Below are 16250 nucleotides of genomic sequence, written 5' to 3'. Positions count from 1 at the left end.
CCTCTTTGATTTACCTCCCAGAGGTGTGACCCCTGTCCCAACCTCTGCAAAGGTATACTCCAGGATATTTCTGAGATGCAAAGTAAAGGCAAAAGCCCAAATATGTATAATTATATTTATGAAAAATTACAACTGTTGTGGGTAATTTTCAACTCCACACTCTCCTTCTCTCCTCACATCTGGGACGTCTCTAAAAACTCAAACTACCAACTTCACCTCCTCGGAGGTGTTCGTCCTTTCCTCTTCTTCCCCCAGAGGCTTACTGTCTCTAGACCTCTGGTTCTTTTTAGGCCTGACTACTGCAACAGACACTTTCTGAATCTGCCTTCCTCTACTCTCCATCCTCTGCAACTCATCCAGAACAGAACTGCAAGAATTGTCCTTGGCCTCAAGCCCTGGGATTGTATCTCTCCAGCCCTGAAATCTCTTCATTGGCTCCCAGTGGCTGCAAGGGTTAAATTCAAGACCCTCTGCATTGTCCGCAAGGCTTTCTGGGGCTCAAGTCCAAAATACCTTCCCATTCGAGCTCTTCGCTACTCCACCTCCAACTCCCTCAGGGTCAGTCCCTTCTCCAAGCAACGAGTTGGGGGTAGATCTCTTTCTTCAGCGGGGGCTTCCCTCTGGAACAGCCTCCCTGCGATGCTGAAACTTGAGGTGAATCATCTCTGGTTCCGGAAGCACCTCAAGACCTTCCTCCTTGCTTCTGCCTTCGCTCTTCCTCTCCCGTGCTGAACTGTCTGCTTTTGCTCCGTGCACCTGGCTACCCCCTGATCTCGCCCCAGGTCCCTGCCCACCCAGACACACACCTGCACTGCCTCCTGGCAACCCTTGCACTTGGGTCTGTATCTGTAACCCTACAGTCCCCATAATTGCACTTATCAGACACTCCTTGTCTGTGCCTTAAACCTTGCTGGCTGCACTACCATTTGCTGTTTGTATCCCTTGTTCAGCACTTTTCCACTTCTCCCTTGCACTCTCCCCCTTCACTCTCCCCTGCACTTTAGCGTTCTCAATGTTACTGGGACTAGTAAGAGCGTTGTTTTGTCCTGCCTTGTTCCCCTCCCTTGCCTCTTTGCGCTCTGAAACACGTGTGTATGAGCACGATACAAATAAAATATCATATTATGTGTGATTCAGGTCTCTTAACAAGTGCAGATGTCTGGGGTTTCTGGCATTGGATTGGCATTGGATTGGATGATGAGTGCTTGACCATCACTGTTTTTTGCTCGAAGGGCAAAAATTCCTAAGCATGCCATCTGTGCGAAGCAGGGTGATGTATGAAACGGGTGTAGGCATTTCCTTTTTTTCACCGACCTCCCAACTTGTCAAGTTATTTTTCCTCACATTTGTTGGATCGTTTAACCACCCAAAAGTCGATGGTGGGTTGGGTCAAGCAATTTTGTTTGTGGGGGGGGGGATGGTGTAGGGGAAGGGGAGTCTTCTCCCCGCCCTCCCCACCCCCACTGCATTCTGTGGTAAAAAAGTTTGGAAAACAAGTCTACCCGTTACAATTCGATTTAAACACATACTGGGAGATATCTCTTTCTGCGCAGAGCTTAAAACATTTCCTCAGACGCCATCTTGCTCAAACTAAAAGCGCATGCCTGCCAGAAGCCCTAGCACTTCACTTAGACTAAGGGGGCTGGGAGTCCCAGGTAGCTAGTTCCCTTACAGGCCGGGGGGGGGGAGGGGTCCCAGGTAGCCCCAGTTCCCTTACAGGCCCTTCCGTGGTCATCGCAGCACACACTGTGTACACGATATATCTACACTCAAGAGACAGCATGAGAAAATGGCGGACGCAGAGTGAGAGAGAGAACATGGGCGGGGTCTGCAGAGGCAGGGGGGACTGTGGAGAGGAGGTCCATTGCATTTTGTTATTATGACTTTTCATGCCTTCTTATTCCTGTCGTGCCTTAGCATGCTTGTCCACGCCTTGTTTATGCTTTACGCTGCTTTGTTGGCGTGTGCCATGTTCTGTCCGGTCTAGCTCTGCCAGGGTGCCATCTCATAGTCTGCAGTTTGTAGTCAATTGCCTTTTGTAATGGTAACCGCTTTGATACTCTGCCTGATATGGGGCGACGATGAAATGTTGCCGAGCACACACCATTCACTAGCAACTGACAGAGCCAAGCACACACCGCATCTGAACTACCCACATTGCAACCAAAGCACTGCCATGCTGGGGGGTACCGTCCAGGCAGCCATGTACTATGTTCAGCGGATCTGATATTATGTTCATGCCAATTTGCAAAGTTTAAACCGTGTTTACTGTTCTGCAGTTGTTTTACTCAATGCCATATTTTATGCACTCATGGACAATATTGATGGAAGGCACCCATGGCATGACACCAATCCAAGCACAAACTAATTACTAATTTAACTGTCTATCCCCCCACCATAACCAACACCACAGCCCTCCTCCACACAACCAAAATACGCAGACCTCCCATGGCCAACACCTTTGACAGCATCCTTAAAGCAGCACATGTCGTGCAGTATGAGACCTGTCAGGGTCCCCACAGAAACGTACTCCTGCAACCAAACATGCCCATCATAGGGTATGCCCAGGGGCCGGTCTCGCTGCACACTGTGCCTCCCAAACCAAGGCATAGCCAGGATTGTCGAACAAGTGGGGTCTGAAGCTAATGTAGTTGGGCCCACCGCAGTGACAGTAACATATGCAAATGCCCACACAGTGCTGCTGGGTGGGCATTTACAGATTTTGGGTGGGCCTTGCTGCATCGGCCCTATCCTGTCTGTGCCTCTGCTCCAAAAACGCCTAGATACTTCTGCACACGCAGCTCCAAGTTTCCTCTGGCCTGCTCCCAGTTCTGCCCTTAACCCCCCCCCCCAACCACAAAGGCCCCTTCTCAATGCGGGGGGGGGGAGTGTGCAGTTTCTTTTTTTTAACTTCCCGCTCTGGTCTCTGAGCAGGGAATTAATCACTGGAATAGGGCGCTGAGCACCCGATTCCAATGAAAACTGCCTCGCACCCGTGTTGGAGCGGGGAGGTAATCATCTCAATAGGGTGCTGATGCAAAGTGCTCATGCAAAGCATCAGCACCCTATTGTTATTAAATGCGCCCCGCTCCCGCAGGCGCCTTTAATAACAAATGGGTGCCTGTGGCACCTTCTCCCACTACCTACGCCAGCTCAGAGGAGCCCTTGGGAGGCTCCCCCGAGCTAGCGTCGTGGGGGGGCTAATGGCACCCGCGGCGGTCGCCTGTCCCGCCCTGCCCTAAGGCCGGCCCTGCCTGCACCAACATATAATTCAGCACCAGCTGCCTTGCTCCTACTAAGCGACCATCTCAATCAACCTTAATAAGACCATCCTCTTGCAGGTCCTTACACCAAAAGAGGCTAGGAAAATGCAAGTCGTTGTTCTATATGTGACCACATAACGTAACCTATACCATAACAATCCATGCTAAAGATGGGCAACACTAGGAATGGTATTAACATAAAATTGCTTTTCTCTAAATACCTAGCACTTGTCAAATGACCCTGGCAGTGGTATTTTGCTTGCTTAGTTTTGGCTTCAGTGGCGCCTCAGGGCCGTTAGAGGCGTGTGTACTAGGGGGAGATGTGTTCTTGCCATTGCTAGAGTCCATCCTCTGGCTCTCTCACAGGCCCAGCTGGCTGATACAGTTAGACTATGATATGACATCATCACACTGCTTTGGTAGCCTCTAGGTAAACCAGCCGGCAGGACATGAGGACATTTTGAAAAAACAAGATAAAGTTTGGAAAAAAATAAGAATGACAATTTTTGAAAAGTCCATGTTGGTGGTACCAAAATTCCAACCACTCATAATCAAATAAGAATTCTCACAGAGGCAGCATTGCGGAAAACGTGTTTTAAATGATTTATAAATATTCTTTTTACTTGTGTCAGGAGAAAAAACTTCCAGCATGTATTATGGGAAAATGATTAAACAGTTCCCATGAAATGCATGTTTTCATGTTGAAATGTCTGCCGTTCCTTAATAAAATTGGGGCTTAAATTTTGAGACTAATGGAAGATTGTTTGGCCAAACTCTGGCTTTACTCCTACCTGGTCTGCCGCCAGTGGATCAGAGCCCGAAAGTGATCCCACGACTGAAGCAGCATCGGCTCCTGCTGCGTGAACCGGCAGTAAGTTCATGCGTTTCATGTGAACTTTAAGAGGGTTATCTGTGATCTGGTCGAAATTATTTCATGGAGGGAGAATTGGCTAAATTAATTTTTTTCTTTAAGGACATTTTACTGCAAATGTATGTGGGGGAGACCGCCCACAGCCAGGGGCCGGCCTTAGGGCAGGGCTGACCGGGCAACCGGTTGGGGTGCAATAGCCCCCAAGGGTGCCATTAGCCCCCCGCCATGCTAGCTCAGGGGAGTCTTTCAAGGTCTCCCCCAATCTGGCGTAGTGGGAGAAGGCGTGGCAGGCGCCCTTTTGTTATTAAATGCACCCGCGGCGGCGGGGCACATCTAATAACAATAGGGTGCTGATGCTTTGCATCAGCACTTCGCATCAGCACCCTATTGAGATGATTACCTCTCTGCTCCGATGCGGGAGCGAGGCAGTTTTAGCGCCCTATTCCAGTGATTATCTCCCTGCTCAGGTGCGAGAGCGCAGAGTTAAAACATGTTTTTTCAGAAACTGCCTGGGGCACTGCCACTGCTAAGGCCAGCACTGCCAGCTGCCCCCACCCCAATCCCCCCTACCTTTTTATTATTACCCTAACCCCCACCCCCACAGACATTTTTGGTAAAATGCGGCTGAAAAAATGCAACCAATTCTTCCACGACGAAATCTACTGCGGCCAAACCTCCCGTTACCGTTTAAGGTACCATAGCATCATACCCTTTGGTAAAGTAATGTTTAAATATATTTTTCAATTACCGTAAAATTTTATGGAGACTTTCAGGCGGGGGTAAGACAAACAAATATATAAATAAATCACAATTTTAGCAGAATCAGGGCACTCCATGCAGATAGCGCCTGTGGCTCTGATATGGAGATGGCCTTCCATGGCCGGCCCCTTGCTGGTGCTGGGACATGCGCCACTTGGTGACTGAAGTAGGCCCCTCCTGCTCTCACATTATATGGTCAAATCGTCTTTCCTTGCATTTTTTTAAATCCACCATAATAATGTTGACGGCGTTTGGGTAAACATGCCCCAACGGTCCACTCACACGGCTCTTAATTCCACGACACACAGGAGACCATTTTGTAAGACCTCGTAGTTTACACGACAGGGCACTTAGTACGTTTGCACTTTAGGGCCAAAGGTTCACCTCTGTGCAATTTCGGCAATTTGCACTTCGAAGGGCAAAAAGAAGTAAAAACAGCCAGAATCGGCCTTTCGCCTTCTTTTTGCACATTGGAGTGCAGATTCTGTGGCGGCCACCTGTGATTTACGTGTGGCGGGCAGTAAATTAGGGCAGAGCGGGAAATGGCGGCGTAAAAGCATTAAGGCCTCGCTTGATCATTTCCATCTCCCACTCGCCCCATTTAAAAAGAGGTTCAATTACATTAATCTCTTATGCGCAAACATGCTAGCATTTCGTGTAATGGCTGCAACCCCCAAATGGCTGAGCTGTGTGACGCAGAGCTAGAGGCAGGGCAGCCGGTGGCTCGTCAACTGTAATGGCCTATTCTGTTATTTTATTTGTATTCCCAACCATGAAAGTTTAATTTGGGGACAAATCCCAGCTGACGAGTTACTACTGGATGGAGGCATTAGATGCCAGCCACCAGTTCTGAGAAACCACTGGAGTCAACCAACGTAGTAGAAGCGATTTCCATCAGGTCAGATGGAATTTCCACCGGGTCAGTGGGGCCGGATGTTGGAGTGGTTAATAATTACAATGGTACATGCTGTGAACTGTACAACAAGTTTGTACTGCATACGTTTGCAATTACACCTCTGCTTTGGCTAAATATTGCCTTTGGGTTTTGCAAAACCCAGGCTGTTCCTGGCAGCTCGCTCAGAGTCACAGCAGAGTTGGAGTGGGTTACTCGGTTGCGCACATAGAATGCAACCTGCTTGCCACCAGATGTTTGGCACTACAGCTCCCAAGATCCCTTATATATGGCTGAGCTGGCTGGGGATGATGAAAGTCGTAGTTCAAAACATTTCTAGAGGCTTCAGACAAATGGGCAGATGTCAAAAGTATTGATGAACATCACCGACGTAGGAAGGTCGCACACATTTTACAGCTGCCCATGTGTCTGCAAGAGTTGCAATTACACCTCTGCTTTGGCTAAATATTGGCTTTGGGTCTTGCAAACTCAGGCAGTGCACGCTGCAGATTTGGAGCGGGTTGATCGGTTGCGCACAACGAGTGCATCACGGGCCTGCACAATTGGGCTACACAAGATCCAGTTTTGTGGGAAATTACGGGAGTGTGCTGGTCGGGGGATTTTGGGCTATTTTAAACTGGAAAGCTTTGAAAATTAAATTATTTTTCGTATATTGTAGAGATGGAAGGGGAGGGGCAGTTAGGGAGGAGGGCGACAGTTGAGATGGTGGGAAAAGGGGCAGTTGGGGAGAAGGACTGGTAAGGGGAGAAAAGGGAGAAACCTGCTCCATACCAGGGAAATCCTGGCTATCAGATCTCAATCTCCCATAGCTACATATCGTCTCTGTGAAAATCACGATCAATGAGAAACGCTAAGAGACCTCCTTACGTCTTGTCCTGAAATGAACAAGGAAAGAGAGGCGTACTTGGCACCACTTATATCCCACCTGTCAGTGCTAAATGAAGAAACTGGATGGAGACGACTAATCACAGGTGACTCAGCCAGATGGCCCAGGGCCGCAGCGGAACTCCTGTACATAGCACTGAAAAGGGCAAATTCCGCGAATGATAGCCAGTAATAGATCAAGGGCTTTGCAAAAGAAAACGCAAAAGAAAATGAAAGTGGTGTCTTAAGTACTATACATAAACTGTGAAAGTTGAACGTCAAAAGTTGTAAAAATCTTAAATGGTTAAACACAATCAAAAAAAAGAAAAGGGAGGCAGTTGGTGAAAGGGGCAGTTGGGTTGAGTGGGGCAGTTGAGGAAAGACGGCAGTTTGGGGGAAAGGTGGCAGGTGGACTGAAGGAAGCAGTTGGGGAGAAGGGGGCTGTTGGAGAAGAGGGCACTTCAGGGAGAAGGGGGGAGTTAGGTGCGAAGGGGGCTGGTAGCTAGTTTTGGGAAATGGGGCAGTTGGGGAGAAGGGTGCAGAGACAGCTAGGGGAGAAGGGAGCGAGCAGTTCGGGGAGAAGAGGGGCATTTGGGCGAGAAGGCAGACATTAAAAAAAGAAAATCCTGGCATCCACGTCATCCGATACACTGCCAACATCCAACCAAGACCCCGGGGCTGGCACTCCCGGAAATCCCGGAGACTCCACGCTCTTCCCCATAGACCTGGAGAACAGCCTGGAAATCCGAAGTCTTCCGGCTGAACTCGGAGACTAGGCAGGTCTGTGAGAAGTGCCGAGACAGTTGGGGGAGAAGGGGATGGGCGCAGTTGGCAAGAATGGAGGCAGGTGGGGGAAATGGGTGGAGGAGAAGGGAGGAGGTGGGGTAGAAGGGGCAGTTGGAGAAATGGGGGCAGGGGTAGTTTGGGGGATAAAAGGGATTTTGGAGAAGGGAATAGTCAGGTAGGGAGAAGGGTGTCAGGGGCAGATTGGAGAGAAGGGATTGGGGCAGTTGGGGAGAAGGGGTTAATGGGGACAATTGGAGTGAAGGGGCAGAGGTCGTACAGTTATGGGAATGGGGCAGGGAGTTGCGGGGAAGGGGACCAGTGGGTTAGAAGCGGGCTGTTGGGGGAGATGAGGGCCATTGGGGGTAAAGGGGGCAGGGCAGTGGGGGACAAGGAGGGAGGTTGGGGCAAATGGTATGGGGCAGTTGAGGAGAAGGGGGCACGCAAAATATATTTTGAGCAAATAATGTAGGCCCATGCAGAAGTATGTGATTGGGCTAGTTTTCGGCCAGTTTCTAACTAAGTTCGGGCTATAAATGGGTTTCCTTTTCTCACAGCCCATGTTTTAGTCTAAATCATCTGGAGAGGCTGCAGACAGACCCTTGAACTACATTGTCAAAATGGCTGAACGTCGAAAGTGTCGATGGAACACATGTAGGAAGGCTGCATGCATTTTCCAATTGGCCGTGTGTCTGCGAGAGTTCGCAAGCCAAAGTTGACTCGCCCTGATGGGCTCCATTATGAACTGTGATAATTGCCGCAGGTGTATTTTAATCTGAAGGTTACACAAGATAAAAAGGTGCATGCTGTACTCTCCTTATCGGAGACGGCGGCCAGATTAATTTTAAACCGGCCGGCATAGCCTTGCGCTGCAAGTTGCAAACCTGCCTGCTGCCCTGGGGTGGACTGGGAATCAAAAGAGGCCCTGGAATTTGTTTTGGGAAAGTGGCCCCATCTTACACATTTTCAGCAGGCCCAACCCTTTTCCTATGGGAACATTTGGAAATACCACAGAAAAGAGGCCCAGGGGGCAGAGGCCTGCCGGGAAATCTCCAGAGTTCCCTATAGACCAATCCACCCCTGATGCCGCCGGGCTGAGCGGTGTAGGGTAAATGCTTGAATGCTGCGTGAAATCGGCAAAGATAGGCCAGCGACAAGGGTGTTTGTCCCCCCCATTCCCAACTTTCTTGGCACAGCATTTTGTCCCCCTCATTTAGAAGATCCCCTTTCCTTTAAATGTCACGTATCCCCAACATTTTCAGCAAAATTACTCCATTTACACGCCTCGTAAATCTGCTGGGATTTGGGCCATTCGTGTACCACCAGCATTATGCAAATGCCGAGTTTGCCGGTAATCTGCACTAAGGAGCAGCGACGTGACGGTTCCCAAACGGCAGTCGCCTCTGATTATCTCAGCTGCAGAAGATCCGGTGTGTTTGGTTGAACCTGTTCCGCCGTGGTGCATTTATTTCCCTATCCGTCCTCTGCGCGCGAGCCTGGGCCTTGGGCACCAGTCAGGGGCCTGTCGCGTCCTATGATGTAATCGAATAGTCTAGCGCACTGTGTTGACTAATGGGTAGCTGGTCGCGCACACGCTTCAAAAATGAAAACAGCATTTCACCAAGCAATACGGCGCCCATTCTGACTGGCCAAAGCGTAAGCGCCGCTTTACTGATCTTAAATACTGTGCAGCCAAGTAGGAAAATTGCTAAATACACCGAGTGCGTCGATTGCAGATGACATTAAGATCTCCCCTCTTCTTTTTTCAGCCAAAGTTTAAGAAAAGCAGCGCTGTGAAGCTTGGCACGACGCCCTTGAAACTGTGAAAAAGCAAGCAAGCAACTCATGAGTCCCGGCAGCAGTGTTCAGTAAGTTGTGCGGTGGCGTTTCACTGTGAACATACTATGCATACATGTACTGCAACGTGTCCACCCTTTTGTCAGGCAAGGGCTGCCAAGCAGTCAGTAATTAATTGGAAATGGTGGGACTAAAGTCATCTTCAGACACCCTTCAATGCCAAAATGTGATTTGGGCCCCAAAAGTGCCAGTGTTGGGATTGGGAACTACGAGGGACCATAGGCATTTCATAGGGAGAGCACACCATTGGTTTGTGAAATAAAATGCCAAAAACCAAATAATTTCAAACATGTACAAGGCTACCCTCTTATTTGACAAATCCATTTCTTTTGCGACAGCGCACATTTTGCTCACATAATGCAAAACATGCTACTTGCCTGTTTCAGATAATGAAAAGAATAAGCAATTTGTATTGATAATGCAACCAACCCACAGCAGAGCACGCAGACATCTTAAGATTTCCCTGTGTACCAGGTGCATTCGGCACCCCTCCTGCTTTCTGTCACTTACAGCTTTGCGTTTATTATGGAAAGGCCAAACTGTGAGTAGCAGAATGCAGAGAAACACATGCACACTCACACCTGAAACGGGGCACAGCAAGTCTCGGGTTTACATCTCTAGGCGCTGTGGAGTGATCGTCACATAATGTCCGTTACAAATCAAATAAATGCGCCCGCTGCATGCCCCATCGTTTTAATTGTGCTCTGCACCTTGCCGTGCAACTACTAGGGACAATTTGGTGTCCAATGTCACGAGTAAGCTGTCCAGGCAGTGCAGATTTTCTTGGACCTTTGCATTGTGGTACTTATTTTGCATAGATTAGCTCAATTTCTCTGTATGTATAAAGCCTAAAATCTGTTAGTTTGTTCCTTAGACAATTCCACAACGTTCCACCAACCTGCACCAAGTTTTGCATAGTTATCTGTTAGAACCCTGCGGACATTACTGGTTAAATGATAATTGGACGCCCCGCCCCTTTCCCCAGATTTCAGCCCTTCCACTCATGAGACGGTTACCTGAAATTGGTGAAGAATCAATTTGGTCGTAGAAAAACCGGGCCGAAGCTCATTTTAATCATCTTGAGGCAGGAACAAAACTTAGAAAGCCATGTTTCAAGGCCCTGGAATGCACCGTTTCCAAGAAATTTGCACCACAACGCACTGCACCGCACCCGTGTCACACGATAGGTGGGGAGAGAGCACAGAAGGTCCCAGAATGCTGCAGCATGCCAACTCTCGCCTCCCCTCCGCGTCTTCTCCGGGGTATGTCAGCCAGCCATACGTGCCTATTCTTAGTGTAGTTTACTTCAGATTGCAAAGCACATGAAGTATAAGTGAAATAAAAATTATTAAATAAAAGATCAATTCAGAAAGACTGCACTGAGCGGTCTTTCTAAGTCGAATTGTCAGCCAATGCGACGCACACAAGTGCAGAGAATGTTGTGAAGTGCATGTACCCATGAGGACGACCGTACAAAAGAACCAAGGATCAGGGAGAGATTCTGAGGGCTGGAGGCGGTGCTTGGGAGTTCGCAGGAGACCCGGGAGAGAGCTTCACTCAAGGAAGGAGTCATCCCGGAGAGTTCTGTAAGAGATATGACAGGAAGTCCTAAAAGACACAATAAGAAAAAACTTGACTCTGCATTCTGGGAAATGTAGTGAACATACCAATATGTCCCATTGTGAGACAGCCAGAGCCCTGGTGGGGCATACCCGGAACAGTATTGAAAGTATCAACACATTCAATCAATTGAATCAGATCTGGAGAGCTTTGGCATTGCATTCTGGGCAATTAAGTGAGTTACCCAAAGATTTTCCAAGGGACTTTAATGACGAGAAATGCCATTCTGACAACGTTAAAGAAATTCAGTTTTTACATCTTAAAAGGTGTGAACAAAATCTACTCGGGGAGTTGAGAGATTCCTCCCTTAGTTTGCCACTATATAAATACTTACAGTAAGCAGTACATGGACAACGCACTTGCCAAATGTTCCTTATTGGTTGGAATGTGGGATACCAGTCACCACCTCCCTCTCTGTATGCCCCATCTCTCCATTATTGTCTCTCTTAAAAACCGATATGTCTCTGCCTGTATCTCATCTCTGTCTTTGCATGCACCACATTTCGCCCCCACCTTTATCTTCCCTGCCTTGTGTGTATAGATAGAGCTTGTTGATTTTATTCAAGGCAATGATATTGATATTGCTTTTTTGTCAGAAACGTGGCTCTTTTCTACGCAAGTGCCTGAGCTGGCACTAGCTGTGCCAGTTGGCTACTATGTTTTTAATAGTGATAGAACCTCTAGTGTAGGAGGAGGGGTCGCTATGTTCTCGCGTAAATCCTTGCATTTTCATCAATTGGATGTGGACGCTCCAGACGGTACTGATTTATTGTTAAGCCCCGAGTTAACAGTAATATGGCCTAGAGTTTCATTTTATTATATAAGCCGCCTCGTCTCACTGCCCTGTTTGAAATTGTTATCCTTATTAGATTATTTTGTTAAAATCTCATTTTCTGAGATTTTAATCTGTGACTGCATGAGCCTCAGGACTGTAGGGCGGCATCTATGAATCCGGCACTCTTAAATCTTGGTTTTATTCATGCTATTTCAAAGCCTACCCATGGGAATGGCCTTATCTTGGACTGGTTATGCACTCATGGTGTCCCAGTTGAGGATCTTGAGATCTTAGCCTGTCCTTCATCGGACCATTTTATTGTTTTATTTTTGCTTGGTACTTTAGGTTTCACAACACGAGTTTATCCCCATTATGAGATGGTGACCAAGTGCAGTTTACACAGAATCATGCCTACCACTCTTAAACCTTATCTTCTGTCCTTGATTCTGTTGCACCTGAGAGGATGTATACATTTATTGTGGCGGAAAGGACATTGCAAACCTGGTATATCCAAGAACTGCGTTCCCTGCTGGCACAAAGAAATAAAGCTTATCGACTTTGGCAAAAATCATTATCTAGTATTGCCAAATAATCTTATAATTTAACTGTTAGGCTGTATAAGAGCTCTCTTGCTCTAGCCAAAAAACAGTTTTTGAATAATCGTATTAGTCAGGCTGCTTCCATCTCTAAAGAACTGTTCTTGATTTTGAGAGAGCGTGAGAAACCTGATGGTAAGACCCCAGAATCTGTAATTAAGGAACAAGATGGGTGTTTTAATATCCAGCAAGACCTCTTTAAAAAAGTCTCCAAACTCAAATCCGATATTACCAAGAAGATTATTCGTTTACCACCACCTCCAGACTCTTTGCCATCTGTTGGGTCCACAGTTTCCATTTTTGGTTTTAGGGAAGTGACCGTATTGGAGGTTTAGACAGGGATCCAGTCATTAAAACCTACGCATTGTCCAGGAGACCCATGTCCATCCAAGATTATAAAGGATTGTGTGGCTGCGGTTGCACCGCTGATTGACAATTTTGTGAATGCTTCGTTTCGGTCAGCACCAGTACCTACATGTCCCATACAAGCGTGGATTCCAGCTCTGTTAAAAAAAATATATTAGTACCTAACACTTTCCCGAATTATAGACTGATTACAAGTGTTCCTTTTTTAATAAAAATATTGGATCGTCTTGCATACTTACAGTTTACAAGATCACTTGGAAGAGCACAAATTGCTTGGCTGAAGACAATCGGGATTTGGAGCCTATCATGGCACTGAATCCGCACTTTTAGATTTGAAAGCAACTATAACTCAATTTATGGATAATGGCAAGATGTCCTTGCTCATTCTTTTGGATTTATCAGTGGCATTTGACCTTGTACATTTCAATATTATATATAAAAGAATCCATTCTACCGCTGTTTTATCTGAAAAGACGGCTGATTGGGTTTTATAATTTTTATCGGGCAGATTCGCCAGAGTTTTTCATAAAGGCACCAACTGTTGAGCTCCTTTGTGGAGCACCCTAGGGTTCTTTCCTGTCACCCGCTCATTTAACCGTTTTATGAAACCTTTGAGATTTTAGATGCCCAGGACATTTTATATACTAATTACACTGATGACACACATTTTGAACAGATCACTGGTGATTACACTACTGATGTTGCGAGAGTAAATGATGTCTTTCACCTGATTTAGAGCCGGATGGCTTATCGTTTTATAGCTTTGAATGATGCAGAAACAGAGCTCCTCTTAGTCGGTACCCAGCAAAGACTGTCTAAGCTCACGGATTTGTACAAACACTTCACTATTGCTGATTGTTGCATTCCAGTTCTTTCCAAGGTTAAAACCATTGGTGTAGATCTTGATTCCCCACTGTCTATGAAGGACCAAGTCAGTGCTGTCATTTCGTCATCAGCTTACTATCTGAAGCTACTCCGTCTCATTAAACCTTTTCTTTCGAATGAGAATTGGGCCACTCTTGCCTGGGCCATTATTGGGTGCCAAAATTGACTACTGCAGTAGCCTCCTTTTTGCCACTGCACAGAAATAAGTGGCGAAGCTTCAAGTGCTCCAAAATAGTGCATTTAGAATAGTATTCAACATCGGCAGAAGAGAGCACATTACACCAGCTCAGAGGGCACTACAGTGGCTGCCGGTGAGAGAGCGCTTGCATTTTAGAATACAATCTATCACACACAAATGTATCTATGGCAGATGTCCTACCTATCTCAAGTGGAGGGTCCGGGAGATGCAACACACACAATATTTGAAATCTAGCGAGGGTACCCTGTTAGAGGTGCCACGGTCCAAACTGGAGAGGGCAGGAGGTGTTCTTTTAATTTCCTTGCTCCTTGTGGAACATGTTGCCTAGTACATTAATACTGGACCCATCACATTCATCCCATAAGAAAGCTCTAAAGACTTTCTTTTTTACTTGATATTACCGGCTTGTCCCCTTGGTCTCATCCTGTTGATTTTATGGCTTCTCTTTTATCTTCTGGTTGATCTGAGTGATTTTATCTCTTGCTGCTGTTTTTTGTTTTTACTGTCTTTTACCTGTTTATGTCCTGTTCTGATTTATTATTTGGGCGCCCGATTGCCCTTGGGCCTGAGGCGCGTTACAAGGGATTACACATAAACATTCCCCATCACTCTGTGCTGCTCATGCCCCATGCCTGTATCCTTCTGTCTTCCTACATGCCCCTTGTCTTCTCCTATCTCTTCCTGCCCTTCGCATTCAAGAACTCTCCCCTTTCTTTATGCATATTTCATTCCTCTCCCTGTGCATGCTACATTTCTAGCTCGCCCCCCCCCCTCTGTGGATGTCTCATCTCTACCTTCTTTTTTTCCTGAACTTTCCCCACCACTCTTTCTGCCCACATCTCTGTTTATTTTATGCACTCAATCAATTTCCGAGTGCTTTCACTCCCTTTCTCTCTTTGCTCCTCCTGCTCTGCGTCATATCTGTGTGCATCCCTCTCGCCTCCTGCTGCACATTTCTCCATCTCTCTCTTTCTCTGCCGGTCCCTCGTGCTCTGTATCTCTGTGATTCCTCTCCATCTTTCGCCCTTTCTGTGCCTCTCCCTCCCTTTCTCCAAGATCTGTATTTCTCACTCTCGGTCTGGCATCTATCTCGCACTTTTTGCCTACATTTTCTTTTTCATTCTCTTTAGTTACTTTGTGTATTTTTCTGAGTGCCTTTTCACATCTGACCCACCGTCTGCCATAGTTTCTTCTTCCTCACATTATCTATTTGCTTCCCTTGCTTTCCCATCCCTCCCTTGATGCCTCACTCACCCTCTTTCTCCACTTTTCATTTCTCCAGTTTTTCTCTCTCGCTCTCTCTCTGCCTCATCTCTGTCCAAGCACCATTGATCCCCCATCCCTTGCTTGAGCTGATGTCTCCTTCAGGCCTCCTCTGTGGCTCTATTTTCCTTCCATCCATCCACATCTTGTGTGCCTCTCCTCTCTGCCACCATCTACTGCCGGACTCAAACCCCCTCACAAACTAAACGGAAGACAATTTGCCAGCGTTTCATTATGTTTCAAAGACTTTGCCTTGCAGCAGTCTGCGCTTCTCTCAATGAAACGTGAGCACATTTAGATAAAGAAGGAGCTTTGCTAAATCAGCAGTTAAGGGTGGATCCCCCTAACATTAAGCTGAGGGTGTTACATTTAACAGCCATCGCAATGTGCATTTCTAATGATCACTTCCTGTATATAATGTGGCCATAATAAGAATTGTTCACCTCCCACTGAGCGAAGGATTGCAGTCAGAAAACAAAAATGCTAATACAAATGTTCCAACCCTGTTCTAACGACTTGCGTACCGACCATGCATATCTATGGTTAGTATGGGAGTAAAAGCGTGGAAAAAACAAAAAATAAAAGCTGTAAGTAAAAGGAGGGGGGCAGGAGTAGGGGAAAAATGGCATGGAGATGTAACGTCCCATTAAAAACAACAAAAAAAGTTGCAAAACAAGCAATGGTCAAACACTTTGCTCATTTTTCAAGATGTCAGGGAAATAAATGTGCAGTTCACACTTCTGATATACAACCAGGTTACCCTTCAAAGATGCACACTGTAAGGAAGGCATGGTATCAAACAGTAAGAGAGACGCAAGTTACCACGTGTTAAGCCCTTTGCCAAACAGAGAGTGAGAGGGTGATCACTTTCCTCGGCTGGCATCCTCCTGTGGAACAGCCTCCCTCTCCCTCTGCATTTTGAGCATGACCTCCTTAAATTCTGTAAAAGCCTTTCTCTTTTCCTCCTCCTTCTCCTCTTCCCAGCTAGTTTTACAGCTGCGTGACTGATGTGCAGGGCCCTTATATGTCCTCCGGGCCTTGACCCCCCCCCCCCGCTCTCATCCCAGCCACTATCTTTCTGCTGCACTTACTTAGGCTCTCCCTACCCATGGGCGCTTGCATTTACGTTCTTCTCCTATTAGCACTTACCCTGAGCACTTCTCCTTGAGCATCAAGCACTTATCCCCACCCCCATCCAACCCCCCCCTCCCCCTGTACTTGCACGTTCTGAACACT

General features: G+C 47.0%; 1 protein-coding gene across 2 annotated transcripts in view; it reads left to right on the top strand.

Moving 5' to 3' along the window:
- Window positions 1-16250, top strand: part of ATXN1 (ataxin 1) — a 1517977-nt gene that overhangs the window by 340898 nt on the left and 1160829 nt on the right. For both annotated transcript variants that reach the window (XM_069613567.1, XM_069613566.1), the window contains exon 2: window positions 9223-9321. The gene's annotated coding sequence lies outside the window, so the exon portion shown is untranslated. The remainder of the gene's footprint in view (window positions 1-9222; window positions 9322-16250) is intronic.

Source organism: Ambystoma mexicanum, chromosome 5p (genome assembly GCF_040938575.1).
Source record: "Ambystoma mexicanum isolate Mex_15411 chromosome 5p, UKY_AmexF1_1, whole genome shotgun sequence".
NCBI classification, from domain to species: Eukaryota; Metazoa; Chordata; class Amphibia; order Caudata; family Ambystomatidae; genus Ambystoma; species Ambystoma mexicanum.
This window is presented reverse-complemented; position numbering and strand designations above follow the sequence as displayed.